This window comes from Haliotis rufescens, unplaced genomic scaffold (genome assembly GCF_023055435.1).
Source record: "Haliotis rufescens isolate VD_foot unplaced genomic scaffold, xgHalRufe1.0.p SCAF_5, whole genome shotgun sequence".
NCBI lineage: Eukaryota > Metazoa > Mollusca > Gastropoda > Lepetellida > Haliotidae > Haliotis > Haliotis rufescens.
The window spans coordinates 62,280,963-62,299,663 of NW_025964223.1; the positions used below are offsets into that span (position 1 = coordinate 62,280,963).

Genomic DNA, 18,701 nt, shown 5'->3' on the forward strand with positions numbered 1-18,701 from the left:
GTTAGCTGGGTTTTAGGCCATAAGAACCCACAGAGACAGGGAGTCCATAGATAAAGCGTTGATTTGTCACAGCAATTTTTCCACAAATGTATCATACAAACTGATTCTTTTTCTGTCAAAAAAAGATAACACATTTTGAATGGTTGGTTTATTTTATTCGTGAAATGTGAACCGCCAGTTCCACAAGGAGTGCATTTTACTGTCCCTGGACCCAGGAGTAGAAGGAGGACACACGAGTGTAGACACTGGGGTAGCTGCCAGAGCAGGAGCTGATACCCCATGATGTGATTCCAGTCAGCCTATTACCGCATACCAGCGGGCCACCACTGTCACCCTAAAACCGAAAGTAATTTGTCAGTTAAAACCTATATAGATTATTATCACATGTTAATGTAAGATATGCGATGGTAATTCACAATGACAAACACGTCATACTACAACAACGTATCCGTATGATAAATCATTTTTTGGTGAACAACGTAGTTCACTTGCAGAGATAGCGCTAGGGCTAGTGCAGGAATGGCTTATCTACGTGATTTATATGTCAACAAATGTAGGCGTGGTAACGTGAACTCACACTGCAGGCAGATCTGCCAGACTCAAAGATACAGATGTGTCCAGAGTTGACGGTGGCACCACTGATACCAGACCATCTGCTGGAACAGTCGCTGTTGGTCAGCACGGTCATGTCGACCTTCTGAAGGTTGTTGGGGGTGCTGCCACCTCCTACGGGAGCAAACACATGGTAAATGTACTGCATCATTGATGTAGTATGCATAGATCGTATGGACAAATTAACTGTGACAACGTAACTAAAGGCTGCACTCAATTGGGAATACTGACCACTGAGTCTTCCCCATCCGCTGATCGTACATGTTTGTCCGGCATAGTCGTTGCTACCAGAAGCCAGACTGACGGTTCCCACAGCTGAACTGCTTGTGTCCATTGAGCTTGTGAGCCTCAGGACTGCGATGTCGTTAGGATAGCCAGCAGCATTACCATTGTAGTTAGGGTGCTACACGAGATAAACAGACAGACACAATAGTGCTCAGTAGCTGACACTTGAAACTGTCAACACAATATAATTCCCTGTGTTACATTTCCATTTGAAAATTCAAATATGAAAGTAAACTACAGGCAATAGACGTTATGTAAAAGTGTTTAAATTGAGGGACAAAACTCACGTTGGTGTAGGAGGTGACTGAGGAGTACTGTTCAGTGCCATCAACATTGTTCATTCTAAGCATGCCAAAGCCGAGGCGGTAACTGCTGGCGCTGTGAACATCACGAGAGAGACATTTTCAGGGTTGCATGAGCATTTAGTGATTAAAACATTCCTCACACAACTACTAAATTATTAATAATTCAAATATTTCATCAGATATTATATGCTTCAACATTTGAGCTTTCATAGGGATTAGTTTCACACTTTGCCGATAACACTTAAGGCATCTACAGTGATTGATTATAACAATTGTGTTGTGTTTGATAGTTAAAACAAGAAATGCACCCGGAAGTTACCCAAAATATTCGTGATTCTACAATTATCAAGGGAAGAAGTATTTGAGTGTTTACGGCATCTCACATGCAACAGAGCATCGAGGTTATCTCATATTATTCCCCAGTTCTTCAAAATATTCTTCAGATTTGTTACTTCTGCATCTCAAATTAATATGCATTTCTTATAGATTATTAAGACGCATATATACACTGGACAGTATTTATCACTGTTTAATGTAAAACACATTTCGAAAAGATCCTGCTAGCTTTCGATTGTTTTGGGTTGTACCTGGACAATATACAAACACCTTGAGAGAGGATCCAATTTGCCCATAATGTCATTAAAATGCAAAAGATGAGTATCATTTTCTTCTGGTTTGTCAAACATTAAGAAATAAGTATATATCAGAATATAACTTTTTGTTTCCAAATGTCTGTCATTAAATTTGAGTGTCTGTTAAATTCCTCCAACAGCAGTGTAACTTTGCAAGAATTGTCAATGTTTAATTATCATGCTATAATGTATAGACTCTACTACTCTGAAATAATATCTTTGACTATAGGCCTATGTCTTCTTCAGTGCAGAAATAAGGATTGATAGAATCTTCCTTTTTCATTTTGTGGTAAACCATACACACTACTTCCTTTACGAAACTACCGTTCAACTTTCAGGACATTCGAAATTGGAATGTCACAACGAAAACAAAATATTTTATTAGCCAAGTGTGTTGCCGTATCGTACAAATCATATCTTCAGAAAAAAGTGTATATTATGCAAGTCTTTGGCGAGCATAGTACACATTTATTATCCAAAACTGGCTCCCACAACAGATATGGCTTGGGTGAGATCAAGCGATATCTACATTGTAGATATCGTGACAATGAAATTGCATCACAATGCTTTGTAGACCATCGTGACGTCATTGGTAACCATGACGTCACAATCAAATGACATCACTATTGGCTCTGCTACTGAAGCTCTTAGCAGTACTTTTTACACTTAAGACACTACTTTTTACTATCTACGAACTGCAAAAAATTGCAAGAATGATGTTGGATGAAAAATAAAATCTCACCCTCGTGAGAATGAAATTGCATCAAAATGCTTCGCAGACTATTGTGACGTCATTGATCACCATGACGTCACAATCAAATGACATTACTATTGGCTCTGCTACTGAAGCCCTTAGCAGTACCTTTTAACACTTAAGACACTGCTTATTAGTCTCTAAAAACTGAAAATATTGCAAGAATGATGTTGGATGAGAAATAAAATCTCACCCTCGTATCTTTTGCTATCAAATATATCAACACTCATTTATATATTTGATATCAAAAGACACTCGGGTGAGATTCTCTATTTGTATTTCTAATATATGAAATTTACGATACAGAAACACGCCAAGGTAATAATTCCTTCAATATATTATCTCATTTTTAAGATAATCGGGGTATTTTTCAGTAAAGGAAGTTACTTTAGAAACCGCGATTGACTACACTGTTTGAGTGAACCGTCCCATTATATACTATAGTGCCTAATAATTTTCAGCCATGTTTGTTTGCTGAAACACCCACACATCGGCAAACCCCTAACTAAACTTCTTATTATTCATCAAGTAGACACTGCACCGCCCCGTATGGCGCTTAAAGTCGTTCCTGCCATGTGATCTCATCAGCATATTATCGGATCGTGATATCAAGTAATAGGAGTTTTACTTCTTAACATGGTTTAATTGCATGTTTCTGCTTCTTGTGTTATCAGTGTACATATTTACCTGTTGGAGAGACAGTGGGCGGCAGTGAGGGCCTTGCTGGTGGTGTAGAGGACGCAGCCACAGATGTGGAACCAGCTGGTGCCGCTCCTCACCTGAAGACTACCTTGCCAGGGAAACTCTCCAGCAGCTGCATTGCTGCCTCCAACGATGTTGGGGCTGATCTCAGCCAGGGCCGTAGCTACAACAGCATGTATTGTGTACATGTACAATACAAAATAAGTGATCCTGGTCATATTTATTATGTTTTATCAATGGAAACCCGACCATAGTTTGACATTAGCTCGTTCTTTTTGTAACTGATCAGGGGCATTTGGAATATAGATATTTTGAATAAGAATACCAACTTACCGGCCAAGGTACAGAGAAGGATGTTGAGAAGTGCGTTCATCTTTGAGGATCGAGATGAAGTGACAATGTTTGCAGACAGGTAGTCTTTTATACAGATCAGGGAAGAAATCATGTGTTCTTCTCCCACCATCATAAATGTGCCATTTTGCATGGTGTAGCCAAACTGATACCACTGGGAAGGTTTATGACTCTCACTTGCGAACGTCAGCGTTACTCAACAACTAATTGAAGATGTCAAGTGATGTGACAGTATTTCATAATATTGATTATACATCTTATATTTGCCAGGCCACAATCTGTTATACGCTTTTAAAGTTAATATCAATATGCAGCTGAACTTACAACTTACCAAATTAACTGTATAGCACAAACACATTTTTAAAACGTTAATTGGCGCAATTAACAGCTTAAACTAAAACTATAAGAAACAACGACAATGGTTATTTTCCCAACCTACACTATACTGCAAGTATACTGGAATTTAACACATAATATGTTTTCTCTCTCATGAGAGTTGCAGGGATGGAGAGAGACGAGGGGGAGGGGGAAATAAAAATTCGATGCGAAGTAATTGATATAGCTAAAAAGTAACACCTCAAACCAGGTCTTAATTCTTCTTGCCCTTCGCGCCAAGTGGAATCTGTTTAGGCAGAAACACTAGGCTGGTTATTCTATTGCATTGACAGTTCATATTTACTTGAAAGTAAAAGCCTCTCCGTCTATATTCAAAGGTCAATGGGTGACGTTACCGGAGGTTTATGGCTATGGAGTAAACCCCTTCCGTACCCCCGCAACCCTTTGTAAAGTGGATGTGGGCAGTGAGTAACATACACCGTATTCGACGTAATAAGCGCCCGTGGTCTCTTGTTAGAGCGGGGCGCTTATTACGTCGAATACGGTATGTGAAATTTAGGGTAAGATAATTATACAAGAAGAGGGCCTCTCCATGGGCACCAGTTGTGCTCCCATTCTTGAGATTTAAAGATTTCAAAGAGCGTCATATGAATCTTGCGCAAAAGTTGTTTGATCAGGGTAACAAGATTCTGCGAGGGTTACAGCCCTTGGCTTTCCATCGCCCGCGGGATATAAAAACGTTTTATAGTAAACAAATGGAAGCCATTTGCAAATTTGACACATCCGTGACAAAATGGTGCCTGACGCAATTCGATCAGTGCCATGTGTTCCCGTGTTTTTTCTAGGTGAACAATTGATTTGCCTTTGCATGTGTTTTTAACGGTGGGGTAGGTTACGCTCACCTTTTCGTGAACACCTGGTATCATCACTATTTGATAGAGATTCATAAACACATGCTCGTGATATAGTCTGAATCGTACAATTGACTCGGCTTTTAGCAGAGGCTTCTATTGAATATGGGGAGGTCTTTGTAATAGCTTTCGAAATTGTATGAGGAGATTTATAATGAAGGCCATAGCACAGAGGAGAGTGATGGTCTGAGCGTTGGCTGTCCAGGGATTACGACGCTTGTATAGTATGTACATGTACATATGTCGTCAGATCTTGCAAAACACCTTCTGTTTTTTCTTGTGTTAATAAATCTTACGTATAGTTGCCTTGGTGACAGAAAGGAGGCTGTTGTGGTGGTCTTACATTCTGAAAAGCAAAATTACAACCTAGAATTGCGTAATTATGCCCAAAGCTACCACGTGGAGTAATCAATATCAGGTTTTCAAGTGTTATGAGCATAAACATGTGGTTGCATACTGCGCAGTGAATCACCTTGGAACAACAAAAAATGAATGTCATAGGCAATGCATTCGATGTGTCTTAAATGAACTGATACACAAGACAAACTATTGAGACAATATTCAGGGTTTTATCCATCCTTTCCTATTATGATGAATACCCTGGACGTATTCGCCACTTTAGCTTCTTTGTGACCCCTATTCAAAGTCTTATATTTAAGATTGCCCAACAATCAAATTACTCTCATGAGAGAGAACACATATGTGTTAAATTAGCACTTGCAGTATAGTGTAAGTTGGGAAAATAACCATGGTCGTTGTTGCTTATAGTCTCAGTTTAAGCTGTTAATTACGCAAATCAATGGTTTAAAAATGTGAATTTGCTATACAGTTAATTTGGTTAGTTGTAAATTCAGCTGCATATTAATATTAACTTTAAAAGCGTACAGTAGAATGTGGCCTTGCAAATAAATGATGTATAATCAATATTATGAAATATTGTTACATCACGTTCATCTTCAATGAGTTGTTGAGTGACGCTGACGTTCGCAAGTAAGAGCCATAAACCTTCACGGTAGTAACAGTTTGGCTACACTATGAATAATGACACATTTATGATCGTGGAAGAAGAACATATGATTTCTTCCCTGACCTCTATAAAAGACTACCTGTCTCCAAACATTGTCACTTCATCTCGATCCCCAAAGATGAACGCACTTCTCAACATCCTTCTCTGCACCTTGGCCGGTAAGTTGGTATTCTTATTCAAAATGTCTCTGATCTATTTAACAGTTGTCATACTATGGTCGGGTTTCCAATGATAAAACACATTAAATATGACCAGGATCACTTACATTGTATTGTACATGTACACATTACATGCTGTTGTAGCTACGGCCCTGGCTGAGATCAGCCCCAACATCGTTGGAGGCAGCAATGCAGCTGCTGGAGAGTTTCCCTGGCAAGGTAGTCTTCAGGTGAGGAGCGGCACCAGCTGGTTCCACATCTGTGGCTGCGTCCTCTACACCACCAGCAAGGCCCTCACTGCCGCCCACTGTCTCTCCAACAGGTAAATATGTACACTGATAACACAAGAAGCAGAAAACTACAATAAAAACTATGTTAAGAAGTAAATACTCAGGCAGGAACGACTTTAAGCGCCATACGGGGCGGTGCAATGTCTCCTTGATGAATAGATCAGAAAGAAGTTTAGTTAGGGGTTTGCCGATGTGTGGGTGTTTCAGCAAAAAAACATGGCTGAAAAATATTTGGCACTATAGTATATAATGGGACGGTTCACTCAAACAGTGTAGTCATACGCGGTTTCTAAAGTTACTTCCTTTACTGAAAAATACCATGATTATCTTAAAAATCAGATTATATATTGAGGGAATTATTACCTTGGTGTGTTTCTGTATCGTAAATTTCATATATTAGGAATACAAATAGAGAATCTCACCCGAGTGTCTTTTGCTATCAAATATATAAATGAGTGTTGATATATTTGATAGCAAAAGATACGAGGGTGAGATTTTATTTCTCATCCAACATAATTCTTGCAATTTTTTGCAGTTCGTAGATAGTAAAGAGTAGTGTCTTAAGTTTAAAAAGTACTGCTAAGAGCTTCAGTAGCAGAGCCAATAGTGATGTCATTTGATTGTGACTTGATGGTAACCAATGACGTCACGATGGTCTACAAAGCATTGTGATGCAATTTCATTGTCACGATATCTACAATGTAGATATCGCTTGATCTCACCGAAGCGATATCTATTGTGGGAGCTAGTTTTGGATGATAAATGTGTATTATGCTCGCTAAAGACTCGCATAATATTCACTTTCTTCTGAAGATATGATTTTTACGATACGGCAACACACTTGGCTAATGAAACATTTTGTTTTCGTTGTGACATTCCAATTTCGAATGTCCTGAAAGTTGAACCGTAGTTTCGTTAAGGAAGTAGTATGTATGGTTTACCACAAAATTATTTTTGAAAAAGGAAGATTCTATCAATCTGCACCGAAGAGGCCACAGGCCTATAGTACTAAGTAGTGGTAGTGGTAGAGTCTATACAGTATAGCATGATAATTAAACATTGACAATTCTTGCAAAGTTACACTGCTATTAGGGGAATTTAACAGACACTCAAATTTAACACATTTGGAAACCCAAAGTAATAATCTGATATATATTTATTTTTAAGAACATCTTCGTATTGCACCGATGCTTGTTTGGTCTGAAATGAGGAAGATAATTGGTAAAGGAAACACCAACATATCCATAGAAAGTACAGATTTCTAAACATTCCCCTTTATAGAACCATTTTTCACAACCGGATGAAAGCTCAGATGTTTTAGCATAGAGAAACTCTGAGGAAATATTTGAATTATTGGTTTAGTGGCACTAGTGTGAGGAATGTTTTAATTACTCAATGCTCATGCAACCCTGAAAATGTCTCTCTCATGATATTCACAGCGCCAGCAGTTACCGTCTCGGCTTTGGCATGCTTAGAATGAACAATGTTGATGGCACTGAACAGTACTCCTCAGTCACCTCCTACAACAACGTGAGTTTTGTCCCTTAGATTTAACATTTTCACATAATGCCTATCGCCTACAGTTTACTTTCATATTTGGATTTCGAAATGGAAATGTAACACAGGGAATTATATTGTGTTGACAGTTTCAAGTGTCAGCTTCTGAGCACAATTGTGTCTGTTAATCTCGTGTAGCACCCTAACTACAATGGTAATGCTGCTGGCTATCCTAACGACATCGCAGTCCTGAGGCTCACAAGCTCAATGGACACAAGCAGTTCAGCTGTGGGAACCGTCAGTCTGGCTTCTGGTAGCAACGACTATGCCGGACAAACATGTACGATCAGCGGATGGGGAAGACTCAGTGGTCAGTATTCCTAATTGAGTACAGTCTTTTGTTACCATGTTACAGTTCATTTGTCCATACTAACTATGCACACTACATCAATGTGGCAGTACATTTACCATGTGTTTCTTCCCGTAGGAGGTGGCAGCACCCCCAACAACCTTCAGAAGGTCGACATGACCGTGCTGACCAACAGCGACTGTTCCAGCAGATGGTCTGGTATTGGTGGTGCCACCGTCAACTCTGGACACATCTGTATCTTTGAGTCTGGCAGATCTGCCTGCAGTGTGAGTTCACGTTACCACGCCTACCGTTGTTGACATATAAATCACGTAGTTAAGCCATTCCTGCACTAGCCCTACTGCTATCTCTGCAAGTGTACTACGTTGTTTCACATGAAATGATTTATCATACGGATATGTTGTTGTAGTATGACGTGTTTGTCATTGTGAATTACCATCGCATATGTTCCATTAACGTGTGATAATACTCTATATAGGTTTAAACTGACAAATTACTTTGTGTTTTAGGGTGACAGTGGTGGCCCGCTGGTATGCGGTAATAGGCTGACTGGAATCACATCATGGGGTATCAGCTCCTGCTCTGGCAGCTACCCCAGTGTCTACACTCGTGTGTCCTCCTTCTACAACTGGGTCCAGACACAATAAAAGACACTCTTGTAAAACAGGCAGATGACGTTTCACGAATAAAATAGACCAACCGTTCAAAGTGTGTTATCTTTTTTTGACAGAAAAAGACCCAGTCTGTATGATGCGTTTGTGGAAAATGTGCAGTGACAAGTCAAGGCTTTAAAAACTACATACCTGTCTCTGTTGGTTCTTATGGCCTGAAATACTACTGAAGATATAGCCAATGTCAGGAAATTTCAAAACAATAAATACATGTGCTTATTGTTATTTTCCTACATAATAACTCACTAGATATAACAAAACTCCTCAATAATTGATGATCATATATAAATTAACCACCCATTATGTGATAGTATGTAATACGTGAACAGTACACGCTATATGAATTTTTATGGAAACGGCGACGCTGATTCTTACCATACACAGTATGATGTAATACGCCAAAAGTGTTTTGTAGCCTCTATTTACACAGCTGTAACAGGAAGGGGATGAAAGTTAAATGAGTTGCTGTTACCAACAAATGCGCCCTGTAGATCGGTATATCGTGAACTGAACAGTCGCCAATTTTCATGAGTTCCCTAGTAAATGTGAGAATGTTTAAGTAAATGTCACCTCACAATTACCAGGAACGAAATCCAAAACAGAGGTCCCCTCGGTAACCTAGGGTAAAAACCTGGGCATCCATTGCTACTCGTAAGAGTTGAACTAAGTTTGGCATCCAGGTGGTTTGTGCCCCTGTTTTGGTTGAGGGCACTGGTTCTAGGAATAGCGTTCACCTATCAAATTTTGAAGTCAATCGAGCATGCTCTTTGCATCAAGATTTCAAAGAGCGAATTAAGTCCGGACTAGTACAAGCAGCCACAACAGACACACACACGCACGCACGTTACTATATAATTGCAATACTCTTGAACGTGACGTTAAACCTCATTTCATCTCACGATCCAAATGGTCTTGTCGACAGTAGTTAAAACCAAATGACCACAACTGAAAGCATAACAAGAGCAAAGGGTTTATAGAGTACTTTAATGCATGATTTAGATTTGACACCATTATCTTCTATCATATTATCTTCACACCATCTTCCACGGATATTTAAGAAGACTCCGTTCTTGTTCAAAGTGAAACATAATCAGCATCCAATAAAATACATACAAAACCCATTCTATATTCATCAGAAATTCTGCTCTAAGCAGATTAGTTTGTATGATTCTAACAATGTGATGAGCATGTGTCGCGGTGGCAGGCAACAAACACAAACTTTGTTTATGTGGGAAGAAAGAGCATGCTCGCTTGTACCTCAAAAGTTGTGAAGGCGCCAAAGGTAGCAGCTGCTGGACTATTGCTCCACCCAAAGGGAAAGTTGATCGTTTGATGGTCGAAATAATTCTTCACATCTAACACAATGGAAAGACTCTGGACATGGTAATAACATTCTTGTGTTCCATGGCATATCCTACATTTTTCAAAATAAATCCGTTACTGTAGCTAATTTGCTAATCTTATTTGATGGTGATTGATAAACACATGGTTGTGATAACGGTCGGAATCGTACCAGTACTTTCAGTTGAGATTTTTTATTAAGATTAAGGAAAATATTTTGTCGCTTTTAATTTATTTGGATTAACGACGCTTTGAACAGTTTATCAGCTATATGACGGCGTGGCAGCTTAATGTGGGAGGAAAGCCGGGAGCGATGCATGGGGATATTAAAAGATGATGTAACGAATATGCAATTAAATCGTTAAGCTATTAATCGGTTCCATTGAGGATCACAATATTATATTGTTTGCATTGCCCATAGACCCTCTTTCAGGGATATGAATGTGTTATTCATTGACACTGTTATCTTTATATCCTGGCTAGAGTGAGTGAGTGAGTGTGGTTTTTCACCGCTTTTAGCAATATCCCAGCAATATCACGTCGGGGGACACCAGATATGGGCTTCACACATTGTACCCATGTCGGGAATCGAAACCGGGTCTTCGGCGTGACGAGCGAACGCTTTAACCACTAGGCTACCCGACCGCCCCTATCCTGGCTAGAAGCTGTAATTTGTACTTTGCATGAGACTGGGCAAATGCATATGTGTATGCGTAATGAGGATATACATGTATATTCACCATGTAATACTTTAATATACATCAAAATATATATGATTAGCAGGCAGACAGTCATGTTTGTACAAATTGTGTCAAATCTCCTGGGACTGGCGATTTACACGAGTTTGGCTTCCCTTTTACTACTTAAAATTATTTCGGAGATGCAGTTTCTGAGCATTTGATTCCCGAATTTAGCCGCGTTTAATGTATATCAACGTAGACAGTTGTTGGTATTTTTCGGGAGTTTATTAATAAATGGTTATAATTCTGTGTATTCTTGGTTAGAATTGATACTCAGCAACTAAGGCTGGTCGTGAGAGGATTGGGTGTTCGTGTTCGGTGACTTGGTCGATAGCGTGTCATCGTGCCATGGACTATTTACAGGCCGCCGTCATACAGCTGGTATGCTGCTGGCGTTAAGCAACAAACAGATGTGCAAACAACATTATTTCGCAGTTATTTGTTTCCTGTGAAACGCTCTGACGTCATGACACAATGGATGACTTTATATGTCTCCATAACAGCTGGATCGCTCTGTTAAATCAAAGCGACAAAACCCTTTCCATAATCTTAATAAATCTCAACTAAAAGCATTTGTACGATTTCGACTATATCACAAGCATTTGTGCATGAATCACTATATAAAAAACTTAAGAAACAGAAGCTAAAGTGGAGGATATATGTTGAAAGATGTAGGTTATGCCTTGGAGCACAAAATGTTATTACCATGTTTACAGTTTTACCGGTGTGTTAGAAAAGAGGGATACTTTTACTGTCCAATGATCAACTTTCCCTTTGTGTGGAGCCATAGTTGATATTAATATTTGATACACAGACCATGATGTATATAGTGGTGAAGGATGCCCAAGGGTTTTTCCCATATTATTAATATTATGGTGGATACAAAGGGTAATTATCAAGCGCAAGCAGTATATGTTTGTTCAAAATTAAGTCGGGCGGAGTTTTGTTTTTCTTTTAGTCGAAATAATGCCGATAGGATGTTAAAGTTTAAACTCACTCACTCACTATTTGTTGCCGTAATATTTCGTTCGGTTTTCGATCCCACTGTACGAAATTACCACATTCTACCCTAACGTATACATCGCCTACTGACCACTGACTGTTATCGCCATTTCTTCCGCATTATTTCTGAAATAATTTCTATTTAAAGTTTACTGTAGATGTACTCATCTTGAATTCGATTTTTGTGAAACAATTTCGCTCATTTCAGCCCGTTGGAAAGGTTGAGTAGATTTCTGTTATACAGCGAAAAGAGGTAATCAAAACAATGGAAATATTTTCAGGTTGATCACCTGTAGGCTGCTAGTTATCGCCATAGTCTAAAGCACTAAATGATGTTATTAAATTGTATTTTCGGGAAGAGACAGAAACATGCTTGCCAATTACGAATAGGCCTACATGTAATTAGCTCTGACTGAATGTGGATCATCTGGTTGTTGGTGTTCTCTCAAGTTATATCATAACAAAGCGCTTACAATGTGTATTTTTAATATTTTCCCCAAAGACTCAATTCATCATTTTACGATAAATATATTCGTCACCCTTCTAATAAAAACGTGTAGAGTCTCGCGTTGCGCTATAACGGGGTGTTTGCGGTACTTGGTCCTTGGTGGTGTGGTGATAAGCTTGTGAATGGTAGTGGTCAAAAGTTATTACAATATATTGTCAGTGAGTTGGTTATCGTTTGTCGATTATTAAGGTGAGATAGTTGTAGCCAATGTGCACCAATGAAAAATACCACGAAATTGATAGCAAACATATTCGTTTGGTTTCCGATCTCCATATTTTGCCATCTACTGTACAGAATTAAATTGAACTCTATTATGTTCAATAATTGTAGAACCAAATAAATTTTATATGATATATATTTCAAAATTGTACTGTACCTGTAAACTGCGCAGTGATGAATATGTGAGTCGTAATTAGTAACAAAGGCTGTTTGATATATCTATTTCCATTTAGATTCCGGGTTAGAATTAGTCCCTAATAATCCATGGTAGTACTAACAGCTGCCTAATGGGAGGCAAAATGAAGACTAATTGTGTGTCATTGAACTCCGACCGAGGTTGTTGGACGTGGATCACAATATCAATCCCTGGTTGGTCTTGCCAAGAATCCATTCTTTCAGACCGGAGCATGATATTTAAACCAAATTACGTAAGGTGTTTCTTATTTTGGTATGAACTTGATAATTGTATTACTGGTGTTTTGAACAATTATACGATATATGTTATTTTTTTGGATAAACTATAAATATATGCTTGAATATAGTTTTGACTGTTCTAAAGTGGTACATTGTTGTTTTCGCTGCAGCAAGGGTGTAACTGAGACACGAGGCACAACAAGAATGTTGGATCATTGAGGAATACACCAAAAAAACCTGGGGCTGTGAAAAATGTTAATGCAAGTACAGTTGTTGAATCCCATTGTCTGTATTTGCATAAATGTATTGTGTTCTATGAATGTTAACATATGTATACATCAAACACTTGCATATTATACATTGTTGTTAGAATATTGATAAAACTTGATCTCCAATTGAATGTTTCTTATCATATATAGTTCAAATACCTTCTCGAGATTAATAAAAACTTTTTGTGCATTATAATTTCGAAAAGTGTATAAGTTTTCAATTATCTTAAAATATTAAAATGTCAACACAACTGTGTCTTGGAGTTCTTTGTTAAAAGGACACGTTCCATGACTGAAAGTTGAAAAATACTATATAGAGTTGATTTTTAGAACTGGAACTTTCTAAGGAGATCAGACATATTTTCGGTCACAGCTATAAAAGCAGATATATATTTTTATTTAACTCTATAAGCCAGACGATAAGCAACCTTGCAACTGTGTCATTTTTGTGGCAGGCAATATTTATTTTTCACCAATCTGAAGCATAATTCTTTTTGTCAAGAATGTTGCACGACAATAAATGTTTTCAATAAAATCCCACCCCGGCGCTACTCATAAGGGGTGAACCCCTTTTTCGAATTTTGTTGTAACCATGTGGAAACGTTTTCAAAACGTTTTAAGAAGGTTTTTAGGTTTCCATAATATTTCTAACTAAAATGTTTTTGGAAACGTTCTGAATACGTAAAAGAAACTCCACACATTTAGTTTTTGAAAACGGTTTTTGTTAACGTTTTTGAAACCATATGGACACGCTCACAAAACGTTTTAATAATGTTTTTAGGTTTCCATAATATTTCTAGCCAACGTTTTGTTTGAAACGTTTTGAAAACGTAAAAGAAACTCCACTTATTTAGGTTTTTGCATCTATATAGAAACGCTTTCAAAACATTTTAAAAATGTTTCTGTGTTAGCTGGGTTTTAGGCCATAAGAACCCACAGAGACAGGGAGTCCATAGATAAAGCGTTGATTTGTCACAGCAAATTTTCCACAAATGTATCATACAGACTGATTCTTTTTCTGTCAAAAAGAGATAACACATTTTGAATGGTTGGTTTATTTTATTCGTGAAATGTGAACCGCCAGTTCCACAAGGAGTGCATTTTACTGTCCCTGGACCCAGGAGTAGAAGGAGGACACACGATTGTAGACACTAGACTAGCTGCCAGAGCAGGAACTGATACCTCCAGTCAGCGTATTACCGCATACCAGCGGGCCACCACTGTCACCCTAAAACACAAAGTAATTTGTCAGTTAAAACCTATATAGATTATTATCACACGTTAATGGAAGATATAAGATGGTAATTCACAATGACAAACACGTCATACTACAACAACATATCCGTATGATAAATCATTTTATGTGAAACAACGTAGTACACTTGCAGAGATAGCGGTAGGGCCAGTACAGGAATGGCTTATCTACGTAATTTATATGTCAACAAAGGTAGGCCTGGTAACGTGAACTCACACTGCAGGCAGATTTGCCAGACTCAAAGATACAGATGTTGACGGTGGCACCACTGATACCAGACCATCTGTTGGAACACTCGCTGTTGGTCAGCACGGTCATGTCGACCTTCTGAAGGTTGTTGGGGGTGCTGCCACCTCCTACGGGAGCAAACACATGGTACATGTACTGCCACATTGATGTAGTGTGCATAGATCGTATGGACAAATGAACCGTAACATGGTAACGAAAGGCTGCACTCAATTAGGAATACTGACCACTGAGTCTTCCCCATCCGCTCATCGTGCATGTTTGTCCGGCATAGTCGTTGCTACCAGAAGCCAGACTGACGGTTCCCACAGCTGAACTGCTTGTGTCCATTGAGCTTGACAGTCTGAGGACTGCGATGTCGTTAGGATAGCCAGCAGCATTACCATTGTAATTAGGGTGCTACACGAGATAAACAGACACAATAGTGTTCAGTAGCTGACACTTGAAACTGTCAACACAATATAATTCCATGTTTTCCATTTTAAAATTCAAACATGAAAGTAAACTGTAGGCGATAGACGTTATGTAAAAGTGTTTAAACTGAGAGACATAACTCACGTTGGTGTAGGAGATGACTGAGGAGTTCTGTTCAGTGCCATCAACATTGTTCATTCTAAGCATGCTAAACCCCAGACGGTAACTGCTGGCGCTGTGAACATCACGAGAGAGACATTTTCAGGGTTGCATGAGCATTAAGTGATTAAATCATTCCTCACACAACTACTAAATTCAAATATTTTCTCAGTTAATACATGCTTCAACATTTGAGCTTTCATAGGGATTAGTTTCACACTTTGCCGATAACACTTAAGGCATCTACAGTGATTGATTATAACAATTGTGTTGTGTTTGATAGTTAAAACAAGAAATGCACCCGGAAGTTACCCAAAATATTCGTGATTCTACAATTATCAAGGGAAGAAGTATTTGAGTGTTTACAGCATCTCACATGCAACAAAGCATCGAGGTTATCTCATATTATTCCCCAGTTCTTCAAAATATTCTTCAGATTTGTTACTTCTACATCTCAAATTAATATTCAATGTGAAAAAGGGATTTTTGTTCTCAACCATATACTAATATAATCCACGAACAAAAAGATCCAAACAGACTGTGTGTAAATGATTACGGAGGTAATACTTTTCTTAGTACATTTGGTTAGATATTCACATTCATAATAATATTAGGTAATTTTCTGTTCTCTTTCTCTATTAACAAGTTAGCTATCCAGATTCAAGATGAGTGCATGCATGGGATTCAGAAACATCCAGCTTTAACATATTTTTTTATATAAAATTGCATTTGAGATCATTTTGTTTAAAAGTTGTATTAATGGTCTACGGAGACAGATAGGGGAACTGGAGACGTATTGTGAAGAATGGAAACTAACTGTTAACAGAGACAAAATAAATGTCGTAGTCTTTAGAAATTATGGAAAGCGAGCCGGTTGTGAAAAATGGTTCCATAAAGGGGAATGTTAAGAAAACTGTACTTGCCATGAAAATGTTGGTGTTTACTTTACCAATTATCTTGGTCAAAGAAGCATCATCGCAAACACAAAAGGTATTAGTGGGTATATTAAAGCATACACCTAGCTAGATATTCTTTGTGACACTATGTACAAATCAGTTTTGATGTCAATATAAGTCCAATAATACTATGGGAAAATCACTTTAATGCTGTGGAAAAAATACACATATTTCAATGCAAAAACAACTTCTCAGAGTTAAGAGTTAGACTCCCATTCTTGTCGTATTCTGCGAATGTGATAGATTTCCTATGTCTATATACTCACACATTAAGATTATTAAGTACTGACTGAGACTAGAAAAATAGAAAACAATAAAGGTGGCCATAGGAGTTTAATAGATTGCACAAGGACCGTTTAAATGCAATGTTAATTTATGACAGAAATGGAAAAGGAAAGTCTGTAACAGATGATTCAGACTGACGTGAAGAATCATTGTATTGGCAATGCATGTTGATGAGTGTGTAGAATCCAACTCTATATTTATCATGTCACGAATTCGAATACGAAGACTGACGGATATACTTTTAACAAAAATTGGTTCAAACTTGAATGGTATCAAGCAGATGCATTTCTTACAGATTATGAAAACGCATATATACACTGAACAGTATTTATCCCTTTTTAATGTAAAACACACTTCGAACAGATCCTGCTAGCTTTCGATTGTTTTTGCTTGTACCTGGACAATATACAAACACCTGGTGAGAGGATCCAATTTGCCCATAATGTCATTAAAATGCAAAAGATGAGTATCATTTTCTTCTGGTTTGTCAAACATTTAGAAATAAGTATATATCAGAATATAACTTTGTTTTTCCAAATGTCTATCACTAAATTTGAGTGTCTGTTAAATTCCTCCAACAGCAGTGTAACTTTGCAAGAATTGTCAATGTTTAATTATCATGCTATAATGTATAGACTCTACTACTCTGAAATAATATCTCTGACTATAAGCCTATGATCCTTCAGTTCAGAAATAAGGATTGATAGAATCTTCCTTTTTCATTTTGTGGTAAACCATACACACTACTTCCTTTACGAAACTACCGTTCAACTTTCAGGACATTCGAAATTGCAATGTCACAACTAAAACAAAATATTTCTATCAGGCAAGTGCGTTGCCGTATCGTACAAATCATATCTTCCGAAGAAAGTGTGTATTATGCGAGTCTTGTCGAGCATAATACATATTTGTATTCCTGATAAATGAAATTTACGATACGGAAACACACCAATGTAATAATCTCTTTAATATATAATACTATTCTTAAGATAATTTTGGTATTTTTCAGGAAAGGAAGTAACTTTAGCAACAGCGTATGACTACAGAGAGAACCACCCCATTATATACTATAGTGCCAAATAATTTTCAGCCATGTTTGTCTCCTGAAACACCCACACATCGGCAAACCCCTAATTGAACTTCTTCTGATTTACTTATCAAGTAGACATTGCATCGCCCCGTATGGCGCTAAAAGTCGTTCCGACCATGTGATCTCATTAGCATATTATCAGATCGTGATATCAAGTAATATGAATAATTACTTCTTAACATGGTTTAATTGCATGTTTCTGCTTATTGTGTTATCAGTGTACATATTTACCTGTTGGAGAGACAGTGGGCGGCAGTGAGGGTCTTGCTGGTGGTGTAGAGGACGCAGCCACAGATGTGGAACCAGCTGCTGCCGCTCCTCACCTGGACACTTCCTTGCCAGGGAAACTCTCCTGCAGCTGCATTGCTGCCTCCAACGATGTTGGGGCTGATCTCAGCCAGGGCCGTAGCTACAACAGCATGTATCGTGTACATGTACAATACAAAATAAGTGATCCTGGTCATATTTATTATGTTTTATCATTGGAAACCCGACCATAGTATGACAGTAGCTCGTTCTTTGTAACTGTAAAATAGATCAGAGACATTTGGAATAAGAATACCAACTTACCGGCCAAGGTGCAGAGAAGGATGTTGCGTTCATCTTTGAGGATCGAGATGAAGTGACAATGTTTGCAGACAGGTAGGCTTTTATACAGATCAGGGAAGAAATCATATGTTCTTCTCTCACCATCATAAATGTGCCATTATGCATGGTGCAGCCAAACTGATAACACTTTGAAGGTTTATGGCTCTTATTGAAGATGTCAAGTGATGTAACAGTATTTCATAATATTGATTATACATCTTATATTTGCCAGGCCACAATCTATTATACGCTTTTAAAGTTAATATCAATATGCAGCCTAACTTACAACTTACCAAATTAACTGTTTAGCACAT

General features: G+C 38.1%; 3 pseudogenes; 1 reads left to right on the plus strand and 2 right to left on the minus strand.

Annotated features, from left to right (window-relative positions):
- Positions 1-133: 133 nt before the first annotated feature.
- Positions 134-3,768, minus strand: LOC125373161 (annotated as a pseudogene).
- Positions 3,769-5,995: 2,227 nt separating this feature from the next.
- LOC125373153 lies at positions 5,996-8,934 on the plus strand (annotated as a pseudogene).
- A 5,499-nt stretch (positions 8,935-14,433) lies between these two features.
- LOC124143870 lies at positions 14,434-18,402 on the minus strand (annotated as a pseudogene).
- Between the last annotated feature and the right edge of the window lie 299 nt (positions 18,403-18,701).